Here is a 15,468-nt window from a genome sequence, read left to right as displayed (position 1 = left end):
TCTTTTTAAAAGCATGTTTTAATGAGTGCATGGCTCTTATGCATTATGCACATTATTTTTTTCCGGTTGACATGTTCATGATAGCTGGAGCCCAACCACTGTAATTTTGTGATGATTTTGGTTTTATGTCTCTGAAATCAATTGAGTTGTTATGCCATTCTCATTCAGTGCCTACCACTAATAACAGAGCAAAATCCTGAAACTGTTAGGATTAAGTGGCAGTCCACAGGGGGAAAAAGGGAGAAAATGAAAGGACAGGTTGTTACTCTTTAGCTGAACTTTCAACTAATGTTCACACAAAGCTATAATATAAAATGTAGAGGATAGATTTAGTCCAATCCATTGGTGTTCCACCTATGGGACCTACTTTGGAATGCATCCCAGACCAAAGAGACTGAAAGCCATTCGGAACTGATGACTGTAAAATGAGTGTAGGAGGTCTTTGAGTAGCTGCGTAATTACAAAATTATTCATGATGAAAAAGCACTAATCTAGAATTCTGTTTCTTATAAATTTTACTGAGGCACCACATAAAAATGGTTGAACTTTTTAATACCTTGGATAAACCAAACTGGTCCAAGTACAATACATTGAGGAGGAAGCAAAAATTATTTGAATTTTTTTTTAAAGGAGGTTATACTAGAAATATTTTTCATACTCTTTTTAATGAAGAAAAATGGAATGGTTCCTAAGAAATATTCCAAGTTCTGCAAACGCAAAGTTCCTCTGACTTTTATAGACACCTGCATAGAAAAGCAAAACAAGGGGAAAACAGAGATGCCATGAAACCTATCATTACGGTTGTGATCTAGATAATAAAGCAAGCAGACCCAAGCAATTCGCTAACACTAACGCTATTCTTTACATAAACAGTAAATGTTTAGATTTTCCTGTTCACTGACTAACAGCACACATATCATAAACACTAAGCTGTTATAGTACGTTTCGTGTGTTGATTCACTTTAACAGTTGTTAGTGTGAAGACAGGAAAAGAAAAGTGGGTGTAATGAGACCATGTGCAGTATGCTGTGAAAACAGAGGCCCTTATTTGGCATAATGGGTTGCACCATAAGGGCCATAAAATTGTGCATGTGTTAGTATCATTTTAATTATTACGGGTGCCACATGTTAAGCAGAATAGCGGAACTACTAAAACAGCTTCAAAATCCTTACTGCTGATCGCTGCATTTAATTACAAATAGGAACATTTGGAGATAGGTCACCATAAAACCCTTCTGTTGTCAAATGAGCTCAAATCTGATTTTTGTAATTATGTTTTTATACCACAGATCCTGTTGAATAGCTATAGGGAATAAAATTTTAATAAGTACTGATTAAATGCAGGTACATCTTGCTTCCTAAGAATATTTATGAATGTTCTTCACCACTTAAATCAAGGTACAATCACTATTTTTGTTTTGGTCAGTGCTGATCATTCAACCTTAATGCAAATAAGCTGAATACATTTTTATGTGCCATGAAATATTGTTTTTTTCCAGTGAGGCATAAAAACACTGGATTTCAATTATTCATTATTTGCTAGGACTGTGTACAGTACTGTAATCCTCCAGTACTGAAGCACTTTCATTATGCCACTACATGTCACACACAGTAGAATATTATAATTAACCTTCCAAAGGCAGAGTTTTAGTCTAAGAAATTACAACTTTTGTAGATTTTTTCCCCTTTTCTATTATAATAACATATTCCTAAGATCATATCAGTAATGGAAAAATAATGCTCTTCATTAATATCAAAATGAAATTGCTAAATACATCAACTTATCAAAATGTATCAAAAAGTATTTAAGATCAACAACATACAGAATATATAAAATAGGGCTGTTGATTAATCACAGTTAACTCATGTGATTAACTAAAAAAATTAATCACGATTAAAAAAATTAATAGTGATTAATTGCGCTGTTAATAGAATACCAATTGAAATTTATTAAATATTTTGGATGTTTTTCTACATTTTCAAATGTATCTAATTCAATTGTACACTTTGTATTCTGTGTTGTAGTGCTCACTTTATATTATTTCATTACAAATATTTGCACTATAAAAATTATAAAAGAAATAGTATTTTTCAATTCACCTCATACAAGTACTGTAGTGCAATCTCTTTAACATGAAAGTGCAACTTACAAATGTAGTTTTTTTGGTACATAACTGCACTCAAAAACAAAACAATATAAAACTTTAGAGCCTACAACTCCACTCAGTCCTACTTCTCATTCAACCAATCACACGTTTGTTTACATTTATGGGAGATAATGCTGCCCACTTCTTAATTACAATGTCACCTGAAAGTGAGAACAGGCATTCACATGGCACTGTGGTAGCTGGTGTCACAAGATATTTATGTGCCAGATGACCTAAAGATTCATATGCCTCACATGCTTCGGACATCGTTCCAGAGGACAAGATTCCATGCTGAAGACACTCATTAAAAAAATAATGTGTTAATTAAATTTGTGACTGGACTCCTTGGGGGAGAATTGTATATGTTCTGCTCTGTTTTATCTGCATTCTGCCCTATATTTCATGTTATAGCAGTCTCGGCTGATGACCCATCACATATTGTTCGTTTTAAGAATATTTTCTTAAAACGATTTTGTCAAATTTGCAGATTTGACAAAATGCAAAGAAGATACCAATGTGAAATTTCTAAAGATAGCTACAGCACTCGACCCAAGATTTAAGAATCTGAAATGCCTTCCAAAATCTGAGAGGTGTTGAGCATGAGCATGAGGATGAGGTGTGGAGCATGCTTTCTGAAGTCTTAAAAGAGCAACACTCTGATGCAGAAACTACAGAACCCAAATCACCAAAAAAGAAAATCAGCCTTTAGTGCATTTAGCATGTAAATATCTTGTGATGCTGGCTACAACAGTGTCATGCAAACACCTGTTCTCACTTTCAGGTGACATTGTAAACAAAAAGCAGGCAGCATTATCTTCTGCAAATGTAAACAAACTTGTTTGTCTGAGTGATTGGCTGAACAAGAAATAGGACTAATTGGACTTATAGGCTCTAAAGTTTTACATTGTTTTATTGAATGCAGGTTTTTTTGTACATAATTCTACATTTGTAAGTTCAACTTTCATGATAAAGAGATTGCACTGCAGGATTTGTATTAGGTGAATTGACAAAATACAATTTATTTTGTTTTTTACAGTGCAAATATTTGTAATAAAAATATAAAGTGAGCACTGTACACTTTGTATTCTGTGTTGTAACTGAAATCAATATATTTGAAAATGTGGAAAACATCAAAAAATATTTAAATAAATTGTATTCTATTATTGTTTAACAGTACAATTCATTTTTTTAATTGTGTGATTAATTGTGATTAACTTTTTTAAATTGCTTGACACCCCTAATATAAAGCCCTTCATTTTCAGTTTTTACTGATTTTCTTTTTTTTTTTTTACTGAAAAGTTCCTGGGTTTTACAAAAACTTAAAATTTTACTTATTTTCATCTGAATTTTGGACCACTCAAGTGTGTGAAAATACTGATTATGTCAAGAAAGCCCAATACATTACATTAGGTAGATATGGTTATGTTTGTAATAAATGAGTCTAAGTGTAAATGTGTGACTGCTGATGTAAGGCAACGTAGTGGAAGGTACATACATAAGCACATGCGGATGTACTGTTAATTTGCAGTTCATCAAATAAACCACAGCATTAACTGCTTGCGCTTTCAGTAGTCTCACTTTTTCTATTTGTTGCTTTTTTCTGTCTTCCTGTCCCCCAATATTAACCCTGATATATGCCAAGAAAAATGTGAAATTCATTTTTTGCACTGATTTTCACACATTTTTTAAATTTTAGTAATAAACATGATAAATTCCCAGGAAATTTTAAACAAAATAAAAACTGAAAACCAGATACATATGTTTCTATTTTATGTAGATATTGTGTAGAAAGTTTTCTAAACAAAGATTAATAGTTGGGGGAGGGGGAATGACAAGCCTATATTCACATGCAATATAGTTTGTAAAGTAAATGACAGGTGGAAATAAAATAGATACATGATTTCCATATACTGTAAATTCAATATAGATTATGGGCATAATTCTAATTTACACTAGTGTTAGATCAAGAATAACTCTAGCAAAGACAATGGCATTATACTGATATAAAAGCAATCTAAGTGTGAGATCATATTTAGAACCACTTTGACTCAATAGCTATATTATGTATCTATCTTTGTATTTGTTGATGGTTGACAGGGGGCTCCCTGGCTTTTGGTGAGATATAAGTCCCTTAGACAGACAAGATATGACCCTGCCACAATGATCTTGCAGTTTAAATATTGTCACAAAATATGACAAGTTTCATGATGCTTAAACATTTTTGTATTTTATTTCAGTTGAAAGAGTGTAATTTCAGTGGGATGAGATGTATCTTCATGAGATATTGTCACAGAGGGTTGAACTAGAACCCATTTTACCAGACAAATTCGAGAAACAACCCTATTAGCAAAGCATATGAGTGGAGTACTTAATCCATAGCACTTCAGAGGTAGTTAAACCCTGCTCATCTTGAGATGCAGCTCACTAACTCACTCTAGGCATCTGAAGAAGTGAGGTTTTTTATTTATGAAAGCTTATGCCCAAATAAATCTGTTTAAGGTGCCACTGGACTCCTTATTGTTTTTGTGGATACAGACTAACACAGCTACCCCCTGATACTTAACTCAGGAACAGGCTCCAGTCCTAGGGCAGATGTGCCTGAATCTAGATTCCATCAGTGTAATAAAAAGATATACAATGCTTCTTGTAGAGATATTGCAAGCCTATCACAAGAAGAACATTCTAATACACAGTGCACTACTGCTGTGTTTACAACTGTACGGTGAAAGGAGAAACATTTAAACCTCATAACAGCCCAAATCTTGAAGTCCTTACTCGGGCAAAAATCTCATAGATTTCAGTATAGCTTTTCCCTAATACTGAGTGAATGTGAAGTGAATCAGGATTTCAGGTAATGGCCTAAACCGAATTAAAGGTTTATGAGTAGCAACAAAAAAAATGTTTGCATGTACCTTTATGGGTTTATACCCCTCCCACCCTTTAGTCCCTGCACATGGTTCTTATGAATAGTAATGCATATGCAACAAGGGGAAAATAACCTTCCTATAGATCCAAGCTACCCATTCACCTGAATGGAATGATTCTAATATAAATCTGAGTAGGTGAAAGAATAAATATTAATGGGAAACAGATTTTTTGGGCTTGATTCTGATCTCATTTGCACCAGCTGTACCAATATAATTCCACTGATGCCTTTGGAGTTAATCCTGAGTTTCACCTGAGGAAGTGAGAGGAGAATCAGCCCCTCATGATGTTGTTTGGCCCAGGGCTGGAATTAAACATTGTCTGTAAGCCTCACAAAGCTGCCTCTCTCTAGTGTGAAATACTAACTGGACAATGCCCACCCCTTTTTTCCCCTAAAATTCAGGTTGGTGAAATCAAACTCTTGACTGCAATACTTCCGCCGTCATTCTTAAACACTGTGTAGCTCTGGGTGTGCTCTTATTCCACACTGTAAGGGGTGCTTGATGTGGGATGAAATTACATTCTTGCAGGGGGAAAGTAATAATAAAGGTGTGTCGGGAATACTCAGCTGATTAACTGTGCTGTAAAGAAGGGGGGGGAATAAAGGGAGCATTTTATTGTTGGGGCTTGTGACAGTATTGTGGGGCTGATCCCATTAATTGATGTCACCATGCCATAGCAGCAAGTTTTCTAATATGGGAGATGAGGTGGAAATCAGCATGAATGACGGACAGATTGTTAGGAATGATAACGTTACCTTTCACTAACATTGCTCAGACTATAGGCATTATATAAACTGCACAGGGTGCACATCCCTGCTACTGCATCTGCCCACTGCATCTACCCTATCGGACACAGTGGGCCCTGGGGAGTAGTGTGAGAAGAAGTCTCTGTGCTCCTCTGAATGAAAGGACCTGTAAGTGCGTGTGGCTCACAGAAGGGCCTGGCACAAGTGGAAAAGAAGGTGGGTGCCTTCCTACACATGCACACCCAGTGCAAAATGCTTACTTAAGTAAACAGTATGGTTTATATCCACAGCCTGGGGTAAGTTGGTACGGCTATACTAACTTCACTTGTAATGGGATGATTTACATCTGCTGAGGGATAGGGCTCATTAACTTAATTCTGCTTGGACTGATTTTACTACAGTATCTGTCTTAAGGATTCTGTGGTAGCTCCCACCACCAGAGTATCTGAGAGAGTTTCATTAAAAATGTTTATTATGGTGCTGAAATTCAGTTATTCATGTGGCCAAGATGCTTAACTTATCATGCTTTCTACCTTAACCTGTTGTAGTACAACAAATACTTTCCTTATGGATTGTATTTTCTAAATGGACAACCAACCTAATTCTCAATTACTGAGGGACAGTCTTCACTCATTGATATATTTCGCTTTCTACAACCAACTCTCTGTATAACTTTTTTCAAGAGTAATGTACCTGAATGCATGGAAGCTAGATATCTAAACTGTATTCTTAAATTCATTCACCTCAATTTGGGTTATTGCTGATTATGCACTATATGTATCTTATGACTTTAAAAGCAAACTTTGTATTTGTGGTTAATCTAAGCACTATACCCAGATGTACAGACACTCTTTTCTCAACCTATGTATTATATATATATTTTTTAACATTAGCTTTAATAACATTTTAAATTCTATTTCCCTTGGCTGTGCTACCCATATTTTAAGAAGTAAACAATGAACAAATTGGCTATTCAAATGTGTTTGAATTTCACAGTTTGAAGCACCTTATGTTTGCTGCTGTTTTTCTCTTGAGTATTTTTATTCCTAATTTGTACTGAAGCTTTGGAGGCGATTTCAATATTGATGGCAAGGTAAAAGATTTTCAGAGTTCCTAGCCGTCCCTTGAACAGTTTGAGGCATAAATCAATCAACAAATAAAAGTTCAGAACTGTGACACTTAGCTTCCAAGGGCTTGGAAGATCCTTGTTACACTTAAATGGTACTTTGCTTCCAAAAATCCTAGTTACCAAGGACAAGCACACGGTCATGTTTTTACAATAATACAATTTGCATATTGTATAATATCATATTGCTGGTGACTCTGTTTTATGAGATTTGCCCCAAGAATGTTGACTCCATCTCATCAGCTACAACACAAAGTACCATATGAAGAAATGATCCCTAAGTAACATATTTGGAAGGAAATTCAGTATGATGTTTTGCATTGTAACTGTTACATTTTAATGTAATCAAAGATAATACCAAAAAAGCAAAATCATCTCTTTGTCATCTGAGAAAGGGTATGATTGCACCTCAAAAAGCTTTCTTCTGTTTTCCTTTGACAAAGAAGATGTCTGCATTCATATTAGTGGCCATTCTGCTAAGAATTTTGCAGTCATCATGTTGTTTGTCCAGTGCATGTCAAAATAATGCCAATTCTTTATTGGGGTCTGTAAGTATTACTGCAGTACAAGTAATAGTGCAAATGGGCTCAAACCAAAACCCACAAAACAAACATCCCTGAACTTGGGGTTAGTCCAGATCCACTTTGTGACTTTGGCCCATTGCTACTAATTTGATTTCTTGTCTCCTTGAGAGTCTATGCTATGGGAATATTTCAGAAAACTGATTATTCCATCTTTTTACTCTGGAAATTGAGTGCCAAATCCTGAAGCCCTTACTTGAGGCTCTATGCTCTCCTCCAACTTCATGTGCAGAGAGAAAACTGCAAGGAGTTGTCCTATGTGATATCTCCATCCTCCTACCGAAACCCATAGTCTCACTCATGGACCTGGAAGGTTACTGGGTGTGGGAGCCAGCAGGGCTTCGCAGTAATCTTCACTCATTGCCCAAATTGCCAAAGACAGTATTGTATTGCTCTGCTGTACTCTCCATATTTTGCTAAACCCTTATGGGTGGCAAGAGGTTGAGTTCTGAACAGTAGCAGATCTTGGATTTAGTAATGGGACGGTGTGGTGATTGGGTGGGGCCATCATGTGAATAAATAAATATTATACAGATTAACCATATCTTTGTGAAAGACAGACAATTTCACACTGTTATACCTAGTACTCTGTGCAAACAATAGTGTTTGTGATCCTAGCTCCTTGTAAAGCAGGTCAATTATATCTTCTGTTGGTTTGTTCATGTCTTGTATCCACTCTTAGTGAATAAGTAACTGTACTCAGAGGAAGAGTATCCTTAGCAATATGTAGCTAGAGTTTCAGTAACTATATATTGGGTATGGTCTCCTTTACTCGCCAGCATCTCCTCTATTACTGGTACTCAGTAGGGACCTGATGTGTGTAACATATTGTTCAAGTTTGTTGTAGTTATATTTGCTGGAATACACAGGCAGCACAACAATAACATTGGAGGCAACTTTACTGTAAGCTCCAAATCAGTAATTTAGCTGTATGAGTAAAGTATCCACAAAGGAAAGAAATAGTGAATGTCTATAATGTTGCTGTATAGATGTCAGTGGTGCTGCTGTCATGTGACAATATTGACCACTGAAAACTCTAAGCCAACATCACTCCATTCCTTTTGCTTTAGCAATCAGTTTATTAAATTCATCCTGAGATCTTGGAATTTCCATTTCACCATTTCAGAATAATAGAATCATAGGACTGGAAGGGACCTTGAGAGGTCATCTAGTCTAGTCCCCTGCAGTCATGGTAGGACTAAGTATTATCTAGACCATCCCTGATAGGTGATTGTTTAACCTGCTCTTAAAAATCTCTAATGATGGAGATTTCACAACCTCCCTAGGCAATTTATTCCAGTGCTTAACTTCCCTGACAGGTAAGAAGTTTTTCTTAATGTTCAACCTAAACCTCCCTTGCTGCAATTTAAGCCCATTGCTTCTTGTCCTATCCTCAGAGGTTAAGGAGAACAATTTTTCTAACCCCTCCCTGTAACAACATTTATGTACTTGAAAACTATTATCATGTCCACTCTCAGTCTTTAAACAAACCCATTTTTTTCAGTCTTACCTTATAGGTCATGTTTTCTAGATGTTGAATAATTTTTATTGCTCTTCTCTGAACTTTCTCCAATTTGTCCACACCGTTCCTGAAGTGTGGCACCCAGAACTGGACACAATACCCCAGTTGAGGCCTAATGAGCGTGGAGTAGAGCAGAAGAATTACTTCTCATGTCTTGCTTACAATGCTCCTGCTAATACATCCCACAATGATGTTTGCATTTTTTTGCAACAGTGTTACACTGTTGACTCATCTTTAGCTTGTGATCCTCTATGACCCCCAGATCCCTTTCTGCAGTTCTCCTTCCTAGGCAGTCATTTCCCATTTTGTATGTTTGCAACTAATTGTTCCTTCCTGTGTGGAGTACTTTGCATTTGTTCTCATTGAATTTCATCCTATTTACTTCAGACCATTTCTCCAGTTTGTTCAGATCATTTTGAATTTTAATCCTATCCTCCAAAGCACTTGCAATCCCCCCAGCTTGGTGTGCTCTCTATGCCATTATCTAAATCATTGATGAAGATATTGAACAGACCCAATACTGATCCCTGCGGGACCCCACTTGATATGCCGTTCCAGCTTGACTGTGAACCACTGATAACTACTCTCTGGGAATGGTTTTCCAACCAGTTATGCACCCACCTTATAGTAGCTCCATATATTTCCCTAGTTTGTTTATAAGAAGGTCTGCAAGATAGTATCAAAAGCCTTACTAAAGTCAAGATATACCACGTCTACTGCTTCCCCCTACCCCATTCACAAGGCTCGTTACCCTTTCAAAGAAAGTTATTAAGTTGGTTTGACACAATTTGTTCTTGACAAATCCATGCTGACTGTTACTTATCATCTTATTATTTTCTAGGTGTTTGCAAATTGATTGCTTAATTATTTGCTCCATTATCTTTCCAGGTATTGAAGTTAAGCTGGCTGGTCTGTAATTCCCCGGGTTGTTCTTATTCCCCTTTTATAGATTGTTACTATATTTTCCCTCTTCCAGTCCTCTGGAATCTCTCCTGTCTTCCATGACTTTTCAAAGATAATCGCTAATGTTTCAGATATCTCCTCAGTCAGATTCTTGAGTATTCTAAGATGTATTTCATCAGGCCCTGGGGACTTGAAGACATTTAACTTGTCTAAGTAATTTTTAACTTGTTCTTTCCCTTTTTTAGCCTCTGAATGGTGGTTGGCTACAAAGCAGCCAGTTGTGGTTCTGACACTCTTTGTCTCCTGCAAAGCTGCTTCAAGGATGCTGAGTGAGAAGACAAACTCTGTATCCTGTAAAGCATGAAGGTGAATATTTGCATCTCCAGATGTATTCCAACCTTTTATGTCCTCCAGAGTATCCAGACTCTATTGATCTATAATATGTGGGGAAATGACACCATCATATCAATCAACCCACTGAGTGGCAGTAAATGTGAAGATAAATTTATTTGCTATATGATTAGAAGCATTCTGACATGACATTCCAGCTAGCTCACTCTTTTTGCTGAGTTATTGCTGAGTGACGGTGTTTGCAATTGTCCTCCAATAATCACAAATTGCGAGAACCTCATTAGAGTTGTTGATCACCAAGGTTAGACGTTGACTCATGCAATGGACATTGAGAGTAGCTGAGTGCTCATGTGAATGAGTTCCTGAGCTCAAGAAAAGCATCCATCCATTACAATAACTCTAGTGACAACAAAGCCTAAGTTTACCAGTCCATTGAGAACCACTGCTAAAGTATGCAGACCAATTACTCTCTTCTCTGTTATGCCTCTTACAAAAATACATATCCTTATAGATTGAAATAAGTTCTTTCTGGCATTGTGCAAGTGCCTTAAGCAAAGGGTAATTTATTTCTTTATCCCCTCTGCTTGTTGTTTTGTCTGCAATCCACTTGTAAACTTTGAAATGATTAGTTTAGTAAGTGTGTTATTTCTTGACAAACGCTTACATCTGATTTTGAATAGGTTTTTTTTATTTTGTGCATTTTGGAACCATATTTTAGGGGATTTTGCAACCCCTTCTTATCAACATCAACAAATGCATGAATACTCTTATGTAGTATTCCATCATTCTGAGCAAAGCAATTCTCTAAGGGCTAGTCTACACTTACCTGCTGGGTCGACGCGGTGAGTTCGACTTCTCGGAGTTCGAACTATCGCATCTAATCTAGACACAATAGTTGGAACTCCCCGCGCGCTCCTGTTGACTCCGGTACTCCACCACTGCAAACGGTGGTGGCGGAGTCGACCTTGGAGCCGTGGACTTCGATCCTGCGGCGTCTGGACGGGTAAGTAGTTCGAACTAGGGTACTTCGAGTTCAGCTACGCTATTCACGTAGCTGAACTTGCGTACCCTAGTTCGACCCCCACCCTTAGTGTAGACCTGCCCTAAGATTGGACTGTCATCCCAGCTTCCACAAAATGTTGGTCTGCAATGTCCAGGTACAAGAGTTGTCAGTATTTTATATGGGATCTTTCTGTTTCTCTCAATCACATTATGATTGATTTGCCTCAAGTGACTGCAAATATCAGATGCTCCATTAGTATCCATCAGGGAGTTCTTTGCCAACTCTGTGTTCTTGTTCATCATATGCTGTTTTATTGTGATCTGAAAGTATATGGGTTTTTGAGGTTTTTTTCCCCCACTAATATCCCAACTTCTATGAATCATGACACAACAGAAGAAATTTCCAGCTATTCAACTGATCATGAGCATGATGAAGATAGTGGTTTTCTGTAGTGTCTCTAGCACTGCTGATGGAGTCAGGCACAACAAACGTGCAGTGTGGTACCCATATGTGGAGCAAAACATCTTGGCATTCAAGAACCCTTGAGACAGGTGTTAATGGAGACGGCCCAACAGAGAGTTACAGTGCTGGTAATGCAGCAGATGTAGATGAGGTGTAATTATTAACCATATTGCAGTAGAACCCAAAGATTGTCATTCAGATTGCCCAGAACAGACATAGTTTCTGCCCCCAAAAGCTTGCTATTTAACTAAAGTCAAGATGAAACAAGTGAGAAACAATACAAAGGATGAGGGGAGGGAGGACAGGCTAGGGTAACAGTAATAAGTAACCTGTCCACAGTTAAATAGTACCGAATGCTTTAAGCATTATATTTTAGAGAAATTGTCAATTTAGGAATTCCCTGTCAACCCACAACCCTCTGTTCTCCCATTTTACACACAGTCCATCCTGGAAAGAGCAACTCAGGGTGCTCTGGCTATTATTTTTATATTATTTTATTGATTAACTTATTTCTAGAAACAGCAGTTGTTAAAGAAAGATGAAATGTTGGAGTAGGTAAATTATGAGATGCCATCGTGCAGAAGCAGCTGAAGATGAGATAACCCAAGAGGATAATTCATGTACTGAAGCAGGAGCAGATGTTAATAGAGACAGCTTGTCTGGTTGTTTGGATGATGATTCTGTAGCATGTATTGATGGGGCAAGATTGTCAGACAGACTGTATGTGAAGTTCAGCATTGCCTGTCTTAATCAGTTGTTAGAGGGAGGTGACATTTTGTTGTGTGCAATTGTGAACTGAAGTTTTAAAAATTGGTTTAGAATCAACCAAAACCGTATTACCCAGCAGTGTCCTTCTCGAAAATGAAAAATCCAGTTGAAATACTATTTCCCTTTTATAAACAAAGTGTGATAGGAAGCCAGACTCTAGGATTCTGTGTCCTGTGCAGAGTTATTCTGCTCACTCACCCTGTCAGCTAGACTAGGAGGGGCTTATGAGGATCTTAACAAGGAAGAATAGTCCTTCTGGACAAAATGCTAAGTAGACAGTTCATTCAAGGAAAAGCCCAAAGAGCCAACATATTTTGGGAGAGAAGCTTGCTCAGATTGTGGTGATTTTACATCTAGATGGGGAAAAAAAGTAGTAGTGTCCACCTGGCTTACACCAACAATCAAATTTACAACTTTCTGCTGAAATATTAAATTAATATGTAAACAAACTCACTTTAAAATGAAACATCCAGTTGCATAACTAGAAGTGGCTTTTTAAAATAATCAGAAGTGCCGCTTGCCTTGTATGAATTCCCAAGGCTATTAGGGAATCCATGAGGTTTTTTTACAGACAGCTCAATACTAAAAAACATCCCTAACAGAAGAATGATAAAGTCAATGAGTTGAAACTCAGAGAATGTCCTCTCCCCACCATGGATTTTTCCCAAGTGTTAGGAAAACCTGGGCCCTCAGTTTTTACTCAGTCCTTCTTCAGGCTAAATGCCCATTGACTTCAATAGTTTTGTCTGTAGAAGGAGCTCAGATCTGAATCATTGTTAATTTTCTACTGTTAAAATATATTTTTCTGAAATAAATGACTGATTCCAATAGAAGAAATTTTCCTCTATGGGCCAAATTAATTATTGGTGTAAATGCATTGAACTCAGTGAATTTGTTAAAGAGTCTCATATTTGAGTCTCGCCCTCTGAGTTGGTTTTAAGAGAAATGTATTGGGCCATTAAGTATATTTCCATGTACCTCTGTTTCTTGAAGGAAGAACTAAGTGTAGACTGTGGTTATCTAATAGTAAAGACAGGTCAAAGAATGAATATAGATGTATTGTGCCACTCTGTGCACAGGACAAGGTCATACACTAGAGCAACAAGTTCTGTCTCTGTACCCTTACTCCTGGGGGAGTTCTGCGCCACTGCACAAGCGCAGAATTAACGTCCCATGCAGATTCCGCCCCCCCAAAAAGAAGAATTGATTCTGACAGGGAGGCAAAGGAAAGCCACCAGAGGGGTCATGCTGCAATTACACCCTTCAGCCACCAGGGGCTGATGTGGTGCCAGAAGAGAGGACAGCTGACTAACAGGCTGGAACATCCAGCTGTGGAAAGGGAGGGGGCAGAGGCTCCCTTCCTTACAGCACTCTGCCTGCACTGTGAGGTGAAGAGACACGAGATATGGAGAGATGGAATACAGGGCTGCTGAGGGCTAGTGGGATGATGACATTGAGTCGGGACTGAATGAGAGTGGAGGTGCAGGACACATGGGGACAGGGCAGCTATTCCTGTATGAATTGGAGAGGCTAGGGGTCAACCAGGGTCTGCTTGGGGGAGGCCCTCCAACTCCCTAACAATCTCCCCTGCTCCCCCCTCACCCAAAAAAACCACCCCTGTTCCATACTTCTACCCACACCCAACAACCAGGTTCACTCCCAGGCGCCTTCCCAGCAATTACTTCCCTCTCCCTCAGCTCCATTTCCTCTGAGTGCCCTAAGCCTTCGCACTGCTTCTGAAGGATGTGGGAAACTTGTTTTTGTATTGTAGTTTAAATGAATCATTACTCAAAGTTCTATATTAACATGCCTAGTAAGAAATCTATTTGTCAAAAAAACATTTCCTGAAGCTTTTTTGTTGTCTGTATTGTTACAGACGTACTTGCTGATCGCATTTTGAAATAAATTACCAAAAATAACTGAAACTGGCATGATTATATTGTGGTACTTTGACAAATAAAATATGTAGAATTTTAAAATGTTGTGTGCAGAATTTTTAATTTTTTTTTGCACAGAATTCCCCAGGCATAGTACCATGTTCCAGCCTGAACCTGTACTCAGATGGTTTGGAGACCCTTTTTTTCCCCTTTGGTCAGTTTATTTTGCTTAGTTGCTTCGGGGAAAGAAGGTCACCTGCACTGAGTGATGGTTTCTTTAGCACTGGCTGGGCTATTGAATACTTGATTTTGTGTGTGTGTACACGTCACACTACTTGGTCAATGAAAACATATTAGCCAGTTTCACTTTTGTTTATAATCAGTTTCTAATAAATTTTACTTGCTGGCACTAGGGCAATGTTGCATTTTTTATGTTGCAAACATTGCAGAGGACTGTTCTAGATGCATTTATATATATTTTTATGATGCTTCTCATTAGGACTGAATCCACACAAACTGTTTTTAATTGAAATTTTAAAAAATCACAATGTTTTTGTTGATCCTAGATTTTGTAAAACTCTGTTTCTACAAAACCTAAATTTTGGTCCTAAACTAATCTGAGAATCATATTCAACTCCTCTCTCTTTTCCTCCTACATTAAAGCTTTTGCCAAACCTGCTCTATTTGTTCTTCCATTAAAACACCTCCAATATCTGTCCTTCCTTTTCATCAGGACTCCTAAACTCCTGTCTGTGCCTGGGTCTTTTTTATTTAATTTCTGTAATGTCCTCCTCTCTACCCTCCTTGCTGCTTCTTCTCACTTCCCTGGAGTCCATCCAAAATCTGGTTGCTAACATAATTTTCCTCACTTGCTGTTACTTAAGTCCTCCACTGGTGATCTTCTCCCATTCTTCTCTTTGTGCCTTCTCCTAAATTGCCCCTTATGCTTGGAGCAGCCTTCCGCTTCCTGGGTGCCAGCCAGCCATCTTCTTGTCATTCAAATTCTCCCTTAGAACACATCCTCTGTGAACACATGCAAGTGATAACTTCTCCTA

General features: G+C 37.8%; 1 long non-coding RNA gene across 1 annotated transcript in view; it reads left to right on the top strand.

The window, feature by feature from the left end:
• The first annotated feature begins 10,197 nt into the window (after positions 1-10,197).
• The window catches only part of LOC120398749, a 57,787-nt gene continuing 52,516 nt past the window's right edge, over positions 10,198-15,468 (top strand). Inside the window, exon 1 of the long non-coding RNA XR_005594677.1 lies at positions 10,198-10,318. This is a non-coding gene — a long non-coding RNA (uncharacterized LOC120398749). The remainder of the gene's footprint in view (positions 10,319-15,468) is intronic.

This window comes from Mauremys reevesii, linkage group 2 (genome assembly GCF_016161935.1).
Source record: "Mauremys reevesii isolate NIE-2019 linkage group 2, ASM1616193v1, whole genome shotgun sequence".
In the NCBI taxonomy this organism is placed as follows: Eukaryota; Metazoa; Chordata; order Testudines; family Geoemydidae; genus Mauremys; species Mauremys reevesii.
This window is presented reverse-complemented; position numbering and strand designations above follow the sequence as displayed.